Below are 14,584 nucleotides of genomic sequence, written 5' to 3'. Positions count from 1 at the left end.
TTCCTTGCAAGGGATACCCAGGAGGGATTTGGGGCCTGGGGTCGAAACACATGACACAAGAAGGCTGCAGATGGGACACAGCAGGACAACCTGGAAGGTCCAGGAGCCTTGGAAAGCCCAGGCTGATGGTGCCACTGAGTGTGAAAACAGTTGGCAAACCATTAAGGGCTGGGGCAGGGGGCAGGGGCAATGGATGAGGGGGTTCTGTCCTTGTCAAGGCTGTACCAAATCACTGTGCTTTGGCCTGGACCTTAGGAAGACCACAGGCAGGCAACGGCTTCTCCGGCCGCAGTCTCTTCATCAGTCAGAATGGTCCCTGCTCAACCCCCTTAAATTCCCAAACTACTTTAACCTGAAAAACAAACAGGAATATGCTTGAAATGGAGACGATTTATCATGGGGCTAATTATCATTTAAGCTAGTCTGGAATAGTAATGAGCCCCTTTTAAATGAAAGCAGACCCTGTGATGAATATCTCAACATCACACGCTTAGCAAACTTTCCCAGTAAGATATTACTTCAGGGCAACTTATCAGGCAACCCGTATGTAGAATGAACAGACAGAAAATGCAAAGGTAGGAGAAGGAGGCAGGCACTTTTCAAAAGCCATCATTATCTCTAAAATCTCAACTGCCTCTTGAATATTTTAAATGGAAGAGGGACGGATCACTTAAACTTATGAAATAATTCAAAAAGAGGGAGGCACTAATAAACAATTCATCCCTAATTGGGAGAAGCCTCCATTAAAGGGAATCTTCAGTGTAGGATTTTGCGGTAGTAATTATAAGGAAGAACTGCTACCTGCCACCATTAGTCTCTAAAACCAAATCCCAGGTCTGAGAGGACGAAAGGACTGAGTGTTTGGTGAGGGCTTATCATGAACCAGGCACTGCACTCCATTCTTACTTTATCGTCACAACAATTCTAGGACATGAGTATTATTACGGTTTCCATTGCAACAGATGAGGCGTCTGAGTCTTAGAAATGTGATGTTCCTTAATCTCGGTCCCATAGCCTCTAAGCCCTGGAGATGGAGCCGAGAAGGATCCAAGGACTGGGCACGGCTGGAATTAGGGTGAGTCAGGTGAGGCACGGTCCTTGGGCACGAAATGTAAGGGCTTGCCAAAAAACTCAGTAACTAACATGAATAATACTGTAATGCGGTATTTTAAAAACCATGTTGAATGGAGAAAGTCCGTGATGATGAACAAAATATCAAAATGCTAACCAAAGACAAGATCTTGTTCTGCTGTTGCACGCTCCTCACCCTCATGTCTTGCTGTCTGAGTCGTTGGGCCAAGCCTCAGGCTCGGGGATGACGGAAGTAGCCTGAGTGTTCAGGACGGAATTACAGGTAACACGTTCCCAGAGATTCATGCTGGGAATGGTTTGCACAGCATTATATCTAATACGCCTACCCATGCTGGCATCCGTGCTGGTTCGTACACAGAATAAACACCACCGGTGGCAGGGACGCAACTCCAAATTCTCACTGTTTGCACTCACTGGTGGAGCCTATGGTGGCGGAAAAGAGATCTCATGCATCTAAAACTAAAACCAGGGAGCAGCCTCCATCGCTCCCCGGTTGCTATGTTAGGTAATCATCATAGCGTGGAAGACACCACACCCAAAGCCAGTATCTTCCAGAAATTCCTGCAAATTCTTAATGAGCGAAATCATGCTAGTGCAGAGGACCACGTCATGTGGATTTCTGGCAAGGAAGGGGATTTGTGGAGGAAGTGAAGGAAGGTTTTTCTTCACCTGCAAAAACCAGAAAAATTCAAGAAAAATTCACAGGGTACTGTGAGGAGTTCTCAGGGCCAGAAAGTAATAGAATTTAAGACCCTGGCCACTGTTCGCGGCGGCCTGTAAAGCTGTTTATGCCAGCTTTCTGGATTCAGGATCTCACATGGGTCTCCAGGAGTGGAGATAAAGGAATAGGGACAGCAGTCTCTGCCCCACCATCAGCAACAGCACCATTAGCCTCTCTCACACTCCCCCCTCTGCCCCCCCGCTTCCCTTACCTCTTTTCCTCCTCCCCCTCTCATCCTCCTATCTCACTTAATATCCTGACATACCAGATTCTCTGCCTGAACCAAAACTTTCACCTGACAGACCACGAGAACAATGATTTATCTCAATAAGAATTCTGGACCTCTGCAACCGTCTGATGACCAATTAAACCAAATAACCATGAAATTTTGCCTCCAGTTCTAACAAACATGCATTATTCACAAGCACTTACAATTTAAAAGCACTTTCTTTTTTTTTTCAGTTAAATAAACTGTCCGGTGGTGAGTGAGCATTGGTTTACAAAACACTTTGTCTTACTTTCCACTGAGTTACTTAATACTCCTTCCCATAATCCATTTGCATTGATTCCTTCTTCATCAACGGCCCTTGCATTCCAACACACTTGGAGCTGCAAGGAACTGCACTGCTGACTCACCAGGGAGGCAATTGTATTCAGTTAAAAAAAATACAAATAAGAATCCACTTAAGACAGTACTTATTTTTTTAATAGAGCTTTCCTCTTAATTATAATATAGCGCTAGTGGTTTTTTTTTTTTACATTATTCTTCTGAACTTTCATAATGACACTATCCAACAGTAACAAATATAAATTCGTGCAGCCTGAAATATGCAATTTAATCATAAGCAGTAATTTCCATATCACTGAGGGGAAAAAAAAAGTCAAATGATTAAACTGTAGTGCATGAGGACCAATCTTGAATTAAATTTTACTCTCTGCTAAATTTAGGGTTGTTTTTTTTTTTTTTTTAAACAGCAATATCAAGAATGGTTTAAAGGTAAGAGTAAAACATTTATGGTTCTATTATAACCCCATGCCCCAAAGTGTTTACCAAAGATCAAAACGCTATTCTTTTTTTTTTCTTTTTTCAAATTAGAAATGTCTTGCAGACTCTTCAAAACCTCTTGAAAGAACAGGCAATGCTACCACAGCAATCTCACTAATATTTCCCTTCTTTATTCTTTCGCTTCCCCTCAGAGTCTCAAATGATGCTCTTTCTGGCAGGGAGAGGAAAAAAAAAAAAAAAAAAAGGCCAGAAAATCCTCCAAGATCACAGCCTCAGTGAGAGCTGACCTAGTGTCTCATTCAGCCCAGCCCTCCCCCCCCACCCCTTTTCCTCCTCATCTCCTGCTCAGAGAATCTCGAGTTACAAGATTTTCCAACTTTCTAGTAAACTGCAAGGTGGGAAGGAGAGGCTGAAGGTAACAGATTCACCAACTAGAAAGATGTTAATCCTGACAAACTGCTCAGGCGGTAGCCTGAACCATAGCTAGATTGAATTCGGTCTCTCCTGAGAGGGCCAGACAAGGCTGGTGGTAACAAAACCGCTTTTCATGGTGCCCTCAAAAGCAGATGGGCCCCATGCAGAAAGTTGGAGAAGGGCGCCATTGCCCTCTAGTGGCCAGAAGTACAATCTTCCGCGAGGGAGCCCATTTCCAGAGAGGCACAAGGCTCTCAATGTCAGGGTAAAATTATAGCAGAAAGATGTCTAATTATCCTCCTCGAGTGTTTTCTTTAGTCCTTCCTGCCCGTAGAAGAGGCTGTGGATGGCTATCACAGTAATCCTGATGGACTCCTCATGGATTCTTAGTACTACTGGTGTGCCAGAATTTGTCCAACTTTCTCCAGCTTCACTTTTTTTTTTTTTTCCTTTTTAACATACCTGTTGACGTTTCTCCCCTAGCTCACACAGACCAAAGATCTTTACATGTTCTAGGAGGAATAACATTGGATTGGAAAGGTTGACAACCCAAATGCTTGGAAGATCTAGAATGGAGGCTCCTAACGAACTAGGTAACTTTTTTTCTGAAACAATGACTAATTTCATAAGAGGGAGGAAAAAAAAATCCCAACCACATTTCAATCCCTTAAATCATTGGCTGGTGAATTTACACAGTGCTCAGATTTTCTAGGAAAAAGACTAAGGAATTCAGGCATTCGGCAAACTTAACAGTTTAAGAGAAAATGTTTGCTACCTACTTTCAAAGTCCATAGACCAGTGTTTTATCATTATTAATGATAAGGTACGTCTATGATCAAAGTGAAAAAAACCAATATTGAAAATAAATAAACAAAATGGTTATACTTCTTGAACATTTGCCTACATAAATGTATTGAAAATGGAGGAAAATTAAAATCAAACCTGCGGATCTCCTTTAGATGTTTCTGAAAATAGATCTGAATATCACAGATCAAAGTTTATGTGAACTGTCAACTTCATAAGTCACAGACATTCACAGGCAAGGTTCCGAGACACACTAAGCTCATGGGAGTGTAGTTCTGGCATTGTAAATCAAGCCTTGAGGTCAAAGTCATGGCGTTTCCCATATGAGGGTCCCCAAAACCAGAATCTTTACAAGGCAGCCATGTAATTCTATTCAAAGAGGAAGAAAAACCATGAATTATGAAGACAAGTCCATTAAAGGAGCATGAAATTGATCTGTATTCCCCCAAATCATGGCATGGGTCTCCAAACCTGCCCCCTCTCCTCTCACAAATAAACAAATATACACATCCACTGCCACCCCTACAAAAATAGAACTGTGACTTTTTTTTAAATTCTCAAATTAACAAGATTGCATCTTAATTGAAAATAGAATTTAGGTTTCTAGTAATTTTACTGTCTGGTGTTCTGATAAGAATGCTGAACATAATGGAAGTTCTGAAGTGTTATCAAGATGGTCCACTGCTTCAATTAGAACTATTTTAAAATCCTATTCTTTCTAGTAAGCAATAAGCCCAGTTTGAGTAAATCTACATGTTTGGGCCTCAACAGATGATCCAGTTTTAGTTCTATTCATTCTCCCCCCATATCCCCTAACTCCAGGGGTGTGTGTGTGTGGGGGGGGGGGATCCCTTTTTTTAAACAATGTAATAACATGGCCAGCTTATGCAGACTCTGAAATTACAACAAAAATGATCATAATAATTGTTACTAATCATAAAGCCTGGCTGCAACACATTTTTAAGGCATTAATTTGCAATGTTTCAGAAGTAAGATCTAAAGATAATTCCCACTCAAGCCAATTTTCCTGGCCTGTAAGATGCCATTCCCTAGTCTGTACTTGAAATGTACTCACATTTCTTTGTACTAGGCAGGATTTCAGTTTTGCATGGAGGTTTGAATTCCAGGGCCCACTGGCCAACTCTAAAACTTGGAATCAGAGCTTAGGAGTAAGGAACTTTAGTGACCAGGAGCTTCAGGATCTGTCTGGTATGGACCACAACTCTGTCCCTTTGTTTTGCAACTTTTATTCCTTCCTTCTGCTAGAAGGAGACCAGGCTCCCTGCAGCTAGGGTTGGGCTGCGACTACTTCTGTGTTCTGGTGTCTGCATCTCGGGTATATAGGAAAAATAATTCCGGGATTAATGAAATGAAGGTCAGCCCCTTCTCCTCTCCCATGGTGTTAGGATCCAGCACTCGGGAGCCCAGCCTGGCAAATGCGCTGATGTGATGCTGGTTGATCCTCGCCCCTGAGACCACGTCTACAGTCCCATTCCCCGGAAAGCCAGACACCCCGCAAAACCATCGATGTCTGCTGCAAGCCCAAGTGATAAAGAATTGATCCACCCTCTTGCCAGATTAATCATCGCGTCTTCCCTCTGATTAAAAGGAAAACTTACTCCCTGCTTCATATTAACCTGCTAAGAAAGATCCGAAGAGGAAGACAAGGCACGATTTCAGAACCACCTGAACAAGATTTCTTTTGGGGGAAAAACGAGGGAAGACTTTTGACAGATCTAGACCCCAACAGCAGGGTTTCAGGAACAACCCTCCACCCCCATCCCTTAGGGGCAATCCGTCGTCATGCAGGGATGGCATTATTAAATAATTAAAAGATGCAATTTCTTAATAGCAGCGCGATGGCCCATGAAATTCCTGCTGCATTATCAGCAAAAGCAACAGGGCTTTTTCGAGCATCTAGAAAACCTCTCACCCGGGAAAGGGAGGCGTGTTGTGCACCCCCCACCCCCAACACACACACACACCCTCCCGCCCAAGCGAAAGCAGGGCCTTGGCGAGAAAAGGATAAGGAAGCGTGACCGGGGGGCCCTCCCCGACCCCACTTTCTGCGGGGACTCCTTTCTTCACATAGCGAAGCGGGCCCTCCTTACAGCTCTGCCCGGCTCGAGCGGGGAAAGGGTGCTCTCCTCGCCGCCCTTCCCGTCCTGCCGGCTAGCGTTCCGGGCAAAGCTAAGGGAGGAGGGCCGTGCGTGCGGGGAGCGGGAGAGGCTTGGCGCGCTCCGGGAGGAGGCGCAGGCTTAGGGCACGGCTTGGTTCGCAAAGTTAACGTTGACCCTGGCAGGCTTCGCAAGCCCCAGGCAAGCCGAGTCCGAGTCTGAACCGCGCGCGGACCTTCCGTAGGGCTGACGGGAGGTAACAGGCGGTCCCCGGAGCTCCCGAGCAGACTCCGGCCGGAAAGCCGGAGCGCGCACCGCAGTCGGCCGCCCCTCAGCCGCAGTCAGCGGACCCAAAGATCGCCTATTAAAGTGCGGGGCCACAGCCGATCCGAGCCGGGTGCTTCCCGTTTCCCCCCGGCGGTCGCGCAAGGAGGGCTGAGCCCGGGGAGCGCTCGGCGGGGACCGGGAGAAGGGGTAGGAACCCTGCAGAGCTCGGTCACGTCGCCGCTTTCGGAAAGAGGTGCAGCGCGGGCCGGCGGGCCGGCCCCGCGCGGGGGGCGACTTTCCCCAGAGACCCGACCGCGGGCAGCCGGCGCGCCCGGAGCGCAGCTCTGCAGCCTCTGCCCCAGCCCGGCGCAAAGCCCCTCTCCCGCGGCCTCCGCGCAGACCCCAGAGGAGGCCGAAGCGGGGGAGAGGTTGGAGCGCACATCTGGCGCCTCTGCTCTCCGCGCCGCCCGCGCCCACAGCTGGCTGGCTCCCTTCTCCCTTTTTGATTTTTAAACAAATCTTCTTACCTCCGCCCCCCTCCCGTTTCTGTGTTGCATTAGTGAAATCTTCTCCAGTCAGACCTCCTTCCCCCCACCCCCAGACATGCTCATCCAGAGACACCCCCCCCCCCAAAAGAAGCCCCATTCAGTCGAAAGGAAGGGACTGGCGGCAAGCCTCACCTGGGGCCCTGGAGGGTGGGCGCCAGCTCCCGGCCGTCGGTCCCTGGCACAAAACGAGCGCAGCGGTATCAGCCCCGGCCCCAGTCCGGGTCCCATTCACAAGTCGGCGGCGGCTGCGAGCGGCCCCCGCGGCATCTGCTCGCGACGCTCCCCTCGGCTGGCGGCGGCCGCGGAATGAGCCGCCGAGCGCGCTAGTGGCAGGAATGAGAAACCGGGGGGAGGTGGCGGGCGGGGTGGGGGGGGCCGGAGGAGGAGGGAGGCCGCTGCTGGGAGGGAAGGAAAGGGCGGGGGGCGGAGAGGAGCCGAGGCCGCGAGACGCAGCAAGCTGGGCCTGGAGGAGGCTGCGGGGGCCGACCCTGTCCGCGCCCCTCCCCCCGGGGGCCCCACGGATGCCGACCCCTGGATTCGCGGCCGGGCCCGGGTCGCTGCACTCTGGCTCCCTTGGGGCTCAGAGAGTCTGGAGCGACTGAAGTTGGGCTCCAGGGACGCACAGCCAATCAGGGAGGGCGGCGGAGGAAAACCGGGGAGGGGTTGGGAGCCCCTTTTTCCTCCTTCGCCCAAATCCGCTCCAGCTGGCCAGGCTGGGCCCTTGCCCGGGAGGCCTGGATGGTGGGTTGGAAGAAAGCATCGCCCAAGCGGGGGAGGCAATCGGGAATTGTCTTTCCTCACTCTAGCACCCCACCTTCCGAAAATCCCTCCACGTCGGCGGCTTTTGCCCTGTGTCTCCCCCATTTCTCGCAAACTCTGCTCGGGGCACGGGTAGGGAAACCTGGGGAGGGAGACTTCGGACTTGGGAAGAGCCACGTCTCTCTCTTCTCTCGTTTCCCCCCACCCCCGCCTTGTGAGGAGTGGGGCGCAGGGAACGTTTCGCCAGAGCCGGTCTCGCTCCCGCCACCCACCCCCGAGGGTGCCGGGGCCCCCCGCCTCAGGCAGGTACCAGCGGCCCCCGCAGGCAGCGTCACTTGTTGCCTCAGGGCCCCCTCACCGCACACCCGCCGCGACTCTGCGGGAAGTGCGGCTCTGGGGGCGAGAGGGCCTGAGGGTACTGGGCCTGCATCCTCCCCCAGTCCTCTCTTTTATCCCTCGAGGAGGACCCGTTAGAGGGAGAGAGCGCCGGGCCTCTTCCTGCCCTCGCGGAGTCGCGGCAAGAAAAGGCAGCCGGGGTCAAGGCCTCGGAATCACGCCGGGGACTGGGCGGGACGCTCGTGGTACCCGAAGCGGCGGGGGCACCCACACACTCCGCGGGCCTGGTGGTGGAGGGAGGCGCCTGTGACCCGGTGGGATCCCTGGCTGGAACAAGTTTCCAGGGCAGGGAGGTGGTGGAAAAAAGAAAAGGCGGAAAGACAATGAAGACGCAAAGGGAAAACGGGGGAAAGGAATTTCCAGGAGGGACGGGGATCAGGATGGGGAACTGGTGGAGAGGTGACGGGCCGGCGTAGGGCAGGGTAAGCAGGGCGCGGAGGGAGAGCGCGGCGACGGGCGTGAAGCCGAGGAGTTAACGGAAAACGGGGATGAGTAAGAAAGACTCGGACGGTCCACGAAAGGGAAAGGCAGCGGAACGCCGGGCGAGGCGGAGGAGCGACCTAAGCCCGCCCAGCGTCGGAACCGGCAGTCTAAAGGCCGCGGCCACACCGCGAGCTGCGAGCGCCCGAGGCTGGGTGGGTTTGCTCCGCGCCCCGCAGCGTGCGCGGGGGCGGTGGGCGGGGCGGGCTCTCGGGGCACGCCGCCCCTCCCCCTCGGCGCGCCTGCCGTCTTGGCGGCGTCCGGGATCCCCCGGCCCCGGCAGCGCGCGTCCGGCGTCCGTCGTGCGGCCGTGGCCCTTAACTTGCGCGTTCCTCCGCTGGGGAAGGGGGTCCTAGCTTTGCACTGCCTGGTGCCTTTGCTCCTCTGCTCCCCTCAACCCTCAGACCTCAGAGGCCTCAAGGTGACAGGCCTCTGGACACTGGACACCGCGCTCCGCCGCCGCCCTCACACCAGGTGCGAGCGACTGGCAAGGCCAAGGAGGCCCAGCGCTTCCGCGGAGCGCGCGGGTGAGTCGCACGTGGTACCAGCCTCGGCCACCTCCTCAGGCTGGACCCTGACCTGAGTCCTGCTCTCTAGCTTCCTCTCAGCGCCTTTGGTGAAGTCTTTTCATCTGCCATTCCCGGGTGCCCTAAGCCCTAAAACTTTTCAGTGAGTCCTAGACCGTCGCCGCAGGTCCCTTCGCTCCGGCGGGGCATAGCGGCGGTGGGGGGGTCCTCACACCGCGCCCCCTCGCTGATGAATGAAGTTACACCGGAGAGAAGTTGTACTCTCCTTCAGAGCTGCCTGGATTTTGCGCTTGTTCCACTACTATTGTCAGGATTTTCTCATCATTTCCGCTTGGGCATAAAAGGGACCGCGAAACCATCATCAGTCTAATTACACGTACACAGAGATGACCAGCATCTGTGATGGAGAGGGCATCTGTTGATCCATGAGGAAAAACAAACAAACAAACCACCCTCAGTTAATTCCGTTTTAGAGGCATGTTCAACAGGAGGAGCCTGGGCACATGAGATTTGGTATTAGATGGAAATTTGCCCTTCATTTTCTGTTCTTTTGTTTTTGTTTGTTTGTTATTTGTTTTTTGGGAGGACTTGTTTTAGGCCATCCCAATCATGAAAGATAATATCAGCTGATTTTAAAGGTAAGGTAAGAATTTGGTGGATTTTTACTGACATAGCTTATCTGAATCAGATGAAACCTAGTATCTAGCAGTGGTCAGTAGCCCTATGCAATATAGTGCCCCAGCAATTCTGGGCCTGTAATTCTACTCAAGAGAGTGGAAAACATCCACACAAAGCCATGTATCTGAGGTTCATAGTAGCGTTATCCCTAATAGCCAAAATTCGGAAATAACCCCATATACTCATCAACTGCCAAATAAACAAATGTGGTATATCCACAAAATGGAATAGTATTCAGCATTAAAAAGAAGAGAAATACCGATATGTGTTACATTATGAATGAATTTTAAAAACATGCTAAAAGCCAGATACAAAACCACATATTGTATGATGCCTTTATATAAATGTCCAGAAAAAGCATATTTATAGAGACAGAAAGCAGATCAGTGGTTGTCCTGGCTCAGCGTATGAATAGGAATTGACTACAGATGGGCATAAGGGAACTTTGTTTGGTGTTGAAAATGTTCTAAAATCAGATGGTGGTGGTGGTTGCACAAATTTACACATTTAACTAAAATCCAATGAATTGTTACTTTAAAAAAGGCCACCTCCCACCCTCCCCCCAAACCTTTTACACCTTTATTCCCTATGAGGCATCTGTGAGAGTCTGTGACCTGCATTTGAGCCCTAACTTGGGGCGGGGGGATTTTGCAAGGCAATTTTAGAGAAAAAAAAATTTTTTTAAGAGTTTTGGTTCTTCTAGAAAGATAACCATACGTCTATTCAGTAAGTTCTATTTTGGCGCCTGCTTTGGAGAGTCTTGTAAGTGTTAAAGCAAGTTAATTTCCCCCTTTCACTCTTCTAAGTGATTAATTCCTGGGAGCTAGAGTTAGGTATTCCAGTTTGTGACATTTTAAACACACCTACACATAGACACAGTACAAAGTGCACATTTCAGAGGGGATTTTTTTTTTTTTTATGACTATGTTAGGATCTGCCTTAGAAATCCATATCAAGCACTTGGGTGGAGTATTGTGTGATTACAGTTTAGATTAAAAAAGGAAAAGAGAGAGAGAGAGAGAAGAAAGAACCCACTGACAGCTTAAATTAAAAGATTCAGTTCATCCGGGCAGCCAGAAGTTTGGGTGTTTATCTTAACTTGCCTCACCTTTCCTTCACCTGGTTCTTCAAGGGAGGAAGCCAGCGTTCATCACCTTGCTCTGGGGCCAGGATTCAACAGCCCCTTAAGCTTCCTGCCTCTTCCAGTCCAGACATAGATGAGGCCCAAATGGCCCTTTGCCTGTCTTTGTCCTTGTCAGCATGAGGCTAATAATTTCCTGTTGGTTCCTTCATCAAAGGTACCAGGCTCTCCTCCCTTTGATGTGCCTCTCCTCAGACTCTGAAGATAGCCAGGCCCTGCTGAGTCAGTTCCTTGTTTCCACTTAGAAGCTCCAGGCTTCCCCAGGTCTTCTCAAAGCTCCCTGCTCCGGAGGCATCCCTCGGTATAAGGTGTAAAAAGTGAGGCAAGATCGAAGAGGGGAGGTGATTTTATCAGTGGGCTCCAATCATGCCTTCTCTAGGCAAAGGGAAAACATTGAGAAAGATGGAACAGGAGTGCCATTTGTGAACCAACATTTCAGATCAAGGTGGCCACAGCTGGGTCTGCAGAGCAAAGTAGAAAAACCACAGGCCTTTGATCTGGGTCTGATTCTTGGTTCTGCCTCTTATTAGCTGTATGATTTGACTTGACTTTATCTCCAAGAGATTCACTTTCCAATTCTATAAAATGGGGTTTATTATCTGTGCCTAGATTGTTGCAGGGATTAAATGTACCCACATATCTAAAGCCATCAAGACTGTGCTTAGAGCAGAGACTCAATAAATGAAAGGTGTTAATTACTGTTATTAATTAGGAGGTCTGGTTAGTATCATACCTTAAATGCCCTGAGCAAGAAAGGAGTCATATTACAATTATGAATTATAATAATCACGGATATTAATCTTATTTTAAATGGTGTTAGTAGTAGAACATCTGGCCAAGAGTTTTATGGCAGTACAAAGTTTACTGACACTGTAAGACCCATCTGAGGTCATATTAGAATTAGATGTGCCTACCCTGGGGACAGGGGCCCTGTCCTAGATTTGCCACAAATTCTGTGAGTTACCCTGAGTAACTCACTGCCTTTCTCTGAGCCTAGCTGTAAAGGAGAGCTCACCCAAGATAAGTTCAGGGGAGGATCCTTCCAGAGCTGACATTCTGGCGTGTTTTAAGTCCTACACTTCATTATAGGGAGAGCATCTCATAGATGCAGTTCCCCTTTTCACCACTAGGAGTAGTCAACCAGTCATCTCAGGCTAAACCCTGACTCCAGGCAACCCCCTTCTCTGAAACAGACCCTTTTCAACTCTGACCAGTAACATTTCTTTGTTTTCCTCCCTCACTTAGACTCTAAGTTCCCCAAGGGCAGGGATGATATCCTTCTGATTTAGGCCTGTATCCTCAGCACCTGATATATTAAATATAGAAGTTCAGTAAATATGATAAATTGATAGTTTGTTAACATATTTTGATTAAATTAAGATAGTATATCAAATGTCTCCATAATAATACTAGGTTATAGTATCCAGTGGCTTAAAATAACAATTATTTGTTCTCTTCTATGGGTTGGCTGGGGTTGCCTGGTCCAGACTGGGCTAAGCCAGGGTTACTGCTCAGCTCCCTGCATTTCTTATCCTCCTTTTGGGACTAGTTTGGGTATATTCTCATGGCAATGGCAGCTACACATGCTGTCATGCAGAAATATGGATGGCCCCTTGGGGTGCAGGCTTAAAACTGGAAACTGTCCCTTCTGCCTATGCTTTTATTGGCTAAAGCATACCGCATGGCCAGATCAAAAGAAAAGGGGTGGAAATATATAATCTGCTTTTTTAGTGAGAGGAACTTCAAAGTTCTATGGCAAGGGGTGTAGATACAGGGAAGGATGAAAGTTGGGGCCATTAACACAATCTCCCATAGGCACAAAGAGCTTTCTAGCCTCCTTCCAGCCTGGGTCATCTTGGGTTATCAGGTCCCATGGGTTATATCCTATAATCAAGTGTACAATATTCTAGAACATTAGAAGATACAGAAGACAGTTTCAGCCTCATACCAAACCTTGTAACAATGTCCTTCCTTTAACTTTGAGGTTCAAGTTGTAAAGGCAGAAAAAACTAGAAATAGTAGTGTAGTAATAATCACCCGCTTATAAATAAAACTAGAAATTATTAAAACATTCCATCAAAGCATGTGTTATTATCCTTATTTTGCAGATGAAAGAATCAAGACAATAGGAAAATTATATGCACTGCCTAATATAATACGGCAGGTACATACTGGAGCTGGGATTCCAACCTCTGTGTGTTTGACTCACACGTTATCCCAGTGGAGAAGCTCATGCAACAGATTCCAGTTTTGATATGAATGGGGAGTGTGTGGGGGAAAGGGAGAGCTTTTCTCTAAGCCCAGGGCAGAGGGCATCCATCGGATCCCTAGGCACATTGCCTGGAACACAATAGGCATGAAATACGTAGTTATGAAACAGTGAAAGGAAGGAAGGGAGAGAGGGAGGAAGGGTAATAGAGGCAGAGAAAGTAAGAGCAGAATTAGGAGGATACAGAAACAAAGATATACGCGTGTTAATTTATTTAGAGAACCATCCCTTCCATGGTGGGCAGAAATCTGTGGATTTTGAGTCTTCAGTTCCTTTCCTCCTGGTACAGAAAACAGTTGCCTCATGCGTACCCCCATCTGTAGTCAAGAAGGCGCATCAGGTGCACTCAGGTGATTCCTGAGTACCTGGCTGATCCTTCTACCTTTCCCTGGATCACTCAAGCCATACTTTACCTTTTGCTATTGTTCAAACGCAAATATACTCCAGATTCAGGACCTTTACATTTGCTGTTCCTTCTTCTGCCTGAAGCACCCTGCCCTAAGTCCTTTTCCGGGCTTGCTCCCTCATTTTGCCTATTTAAGTAGGCTCTGTCCCTGGCTCTTCCATCAGCAGAAGCACCCACCCAACATTCCAGTCCCCAGCAGTCCATCCCTTTCTCTCCCCTGAGACTTCTTTGTTCTTCTTTTTTTTTATTATTTTTAAGATTTTATTTATGTATTTGACAGACAGAGATCACAGGTAGGCAGAGAGGCAGCCAGAGAGAGAGGAAGGGAAGCAGGCTCCCCGCTGAGCAGAGAGCCTGATGCAAAGCTCAATCCCAGGACCCTGGGACCATGACCTGAGCCAAAGGCAGAGGCTTTAACCCACTGAGCCACCCAGGCGCCCTGACTACTTTGTTCTTATTTGTGACATATATATCTACTTGAGATTGTATTGTGTACTTTTATTTATGTTTATCATCACCTTGCCCCACTAGGGTACAAGATTCCGGAGGGCGAAGGATATCAACTCTCTTGTTCATTCCTGTATCTTCAGCATCTAATACAGTGCCAGGCATATGGTAAGCACTCAGTAAATATTTGTAGAATGAATACATGAATAGCAAATGCATGAAAAATGCTAACTGAATGAATGAATCCCAAAACCAAGAGCAGATGGATCCTCTGCTTGAATCTAAACATGGTACAAGTGTCCCTTGTTTACAAAGTGAATTTAATGATGCCAGTTATTCACATTACAAAAAAATAATTCTTCACTTTAACGAAGGTTTCATTTGAATGCTAGTTAAAACAGCCACCTCCTTTAGTGCTTTTAAAAATATAATCCAATTTCCAAAATGGTGGTATACAGACAACTTTTCTGGAATGTATGAACTTCCTAAAATGAATTACAGGTATGCATAAG

The 14,584-nt window shown here is 48.2% G+C and overlaps 1 protein-coding gene across 1 annotated transcript in view; it reads right to left on the bottom strand.

Annotated features, from left to right (window-relative positions):
• CDH11 (cadherin 11) overlaps positions 1 to 7,552 on the bottom strand; it is a 148,303-nt gene extending 140,751 nt beyond the window's left edge. The window contains exon 1 of the mRNA XM_082712175.1: positions 7,102 to 7,552. The gene's annotated coding sequence lies outside the window, so the exon portion shown is untranslated. The remainder of the gene's footprint in view (positions 1 to 7,101) is intronic.
• Between the last annotated feature and the right edge of the window lie 7,032 nt (positions 7,553 to 14,584).

The sequence above is a fragment of the Mustela nivalis genome (genome assembly GCF_964662115.1).
Source record: "Mustela nivalis genome assembly, chromosome: 18".
Classification (NCBI taxonomy): Eukaryota; Metazoa; Chordata; class Mammalia; order Carnivora; family Mustelidae; genus Mustela; species Mustela nivalis.
The sequence above is the reverse complement of the archived record's forward strand: the minus strand, read 5'-3'. Positions and strand labels throughout refer to the sequence as shown.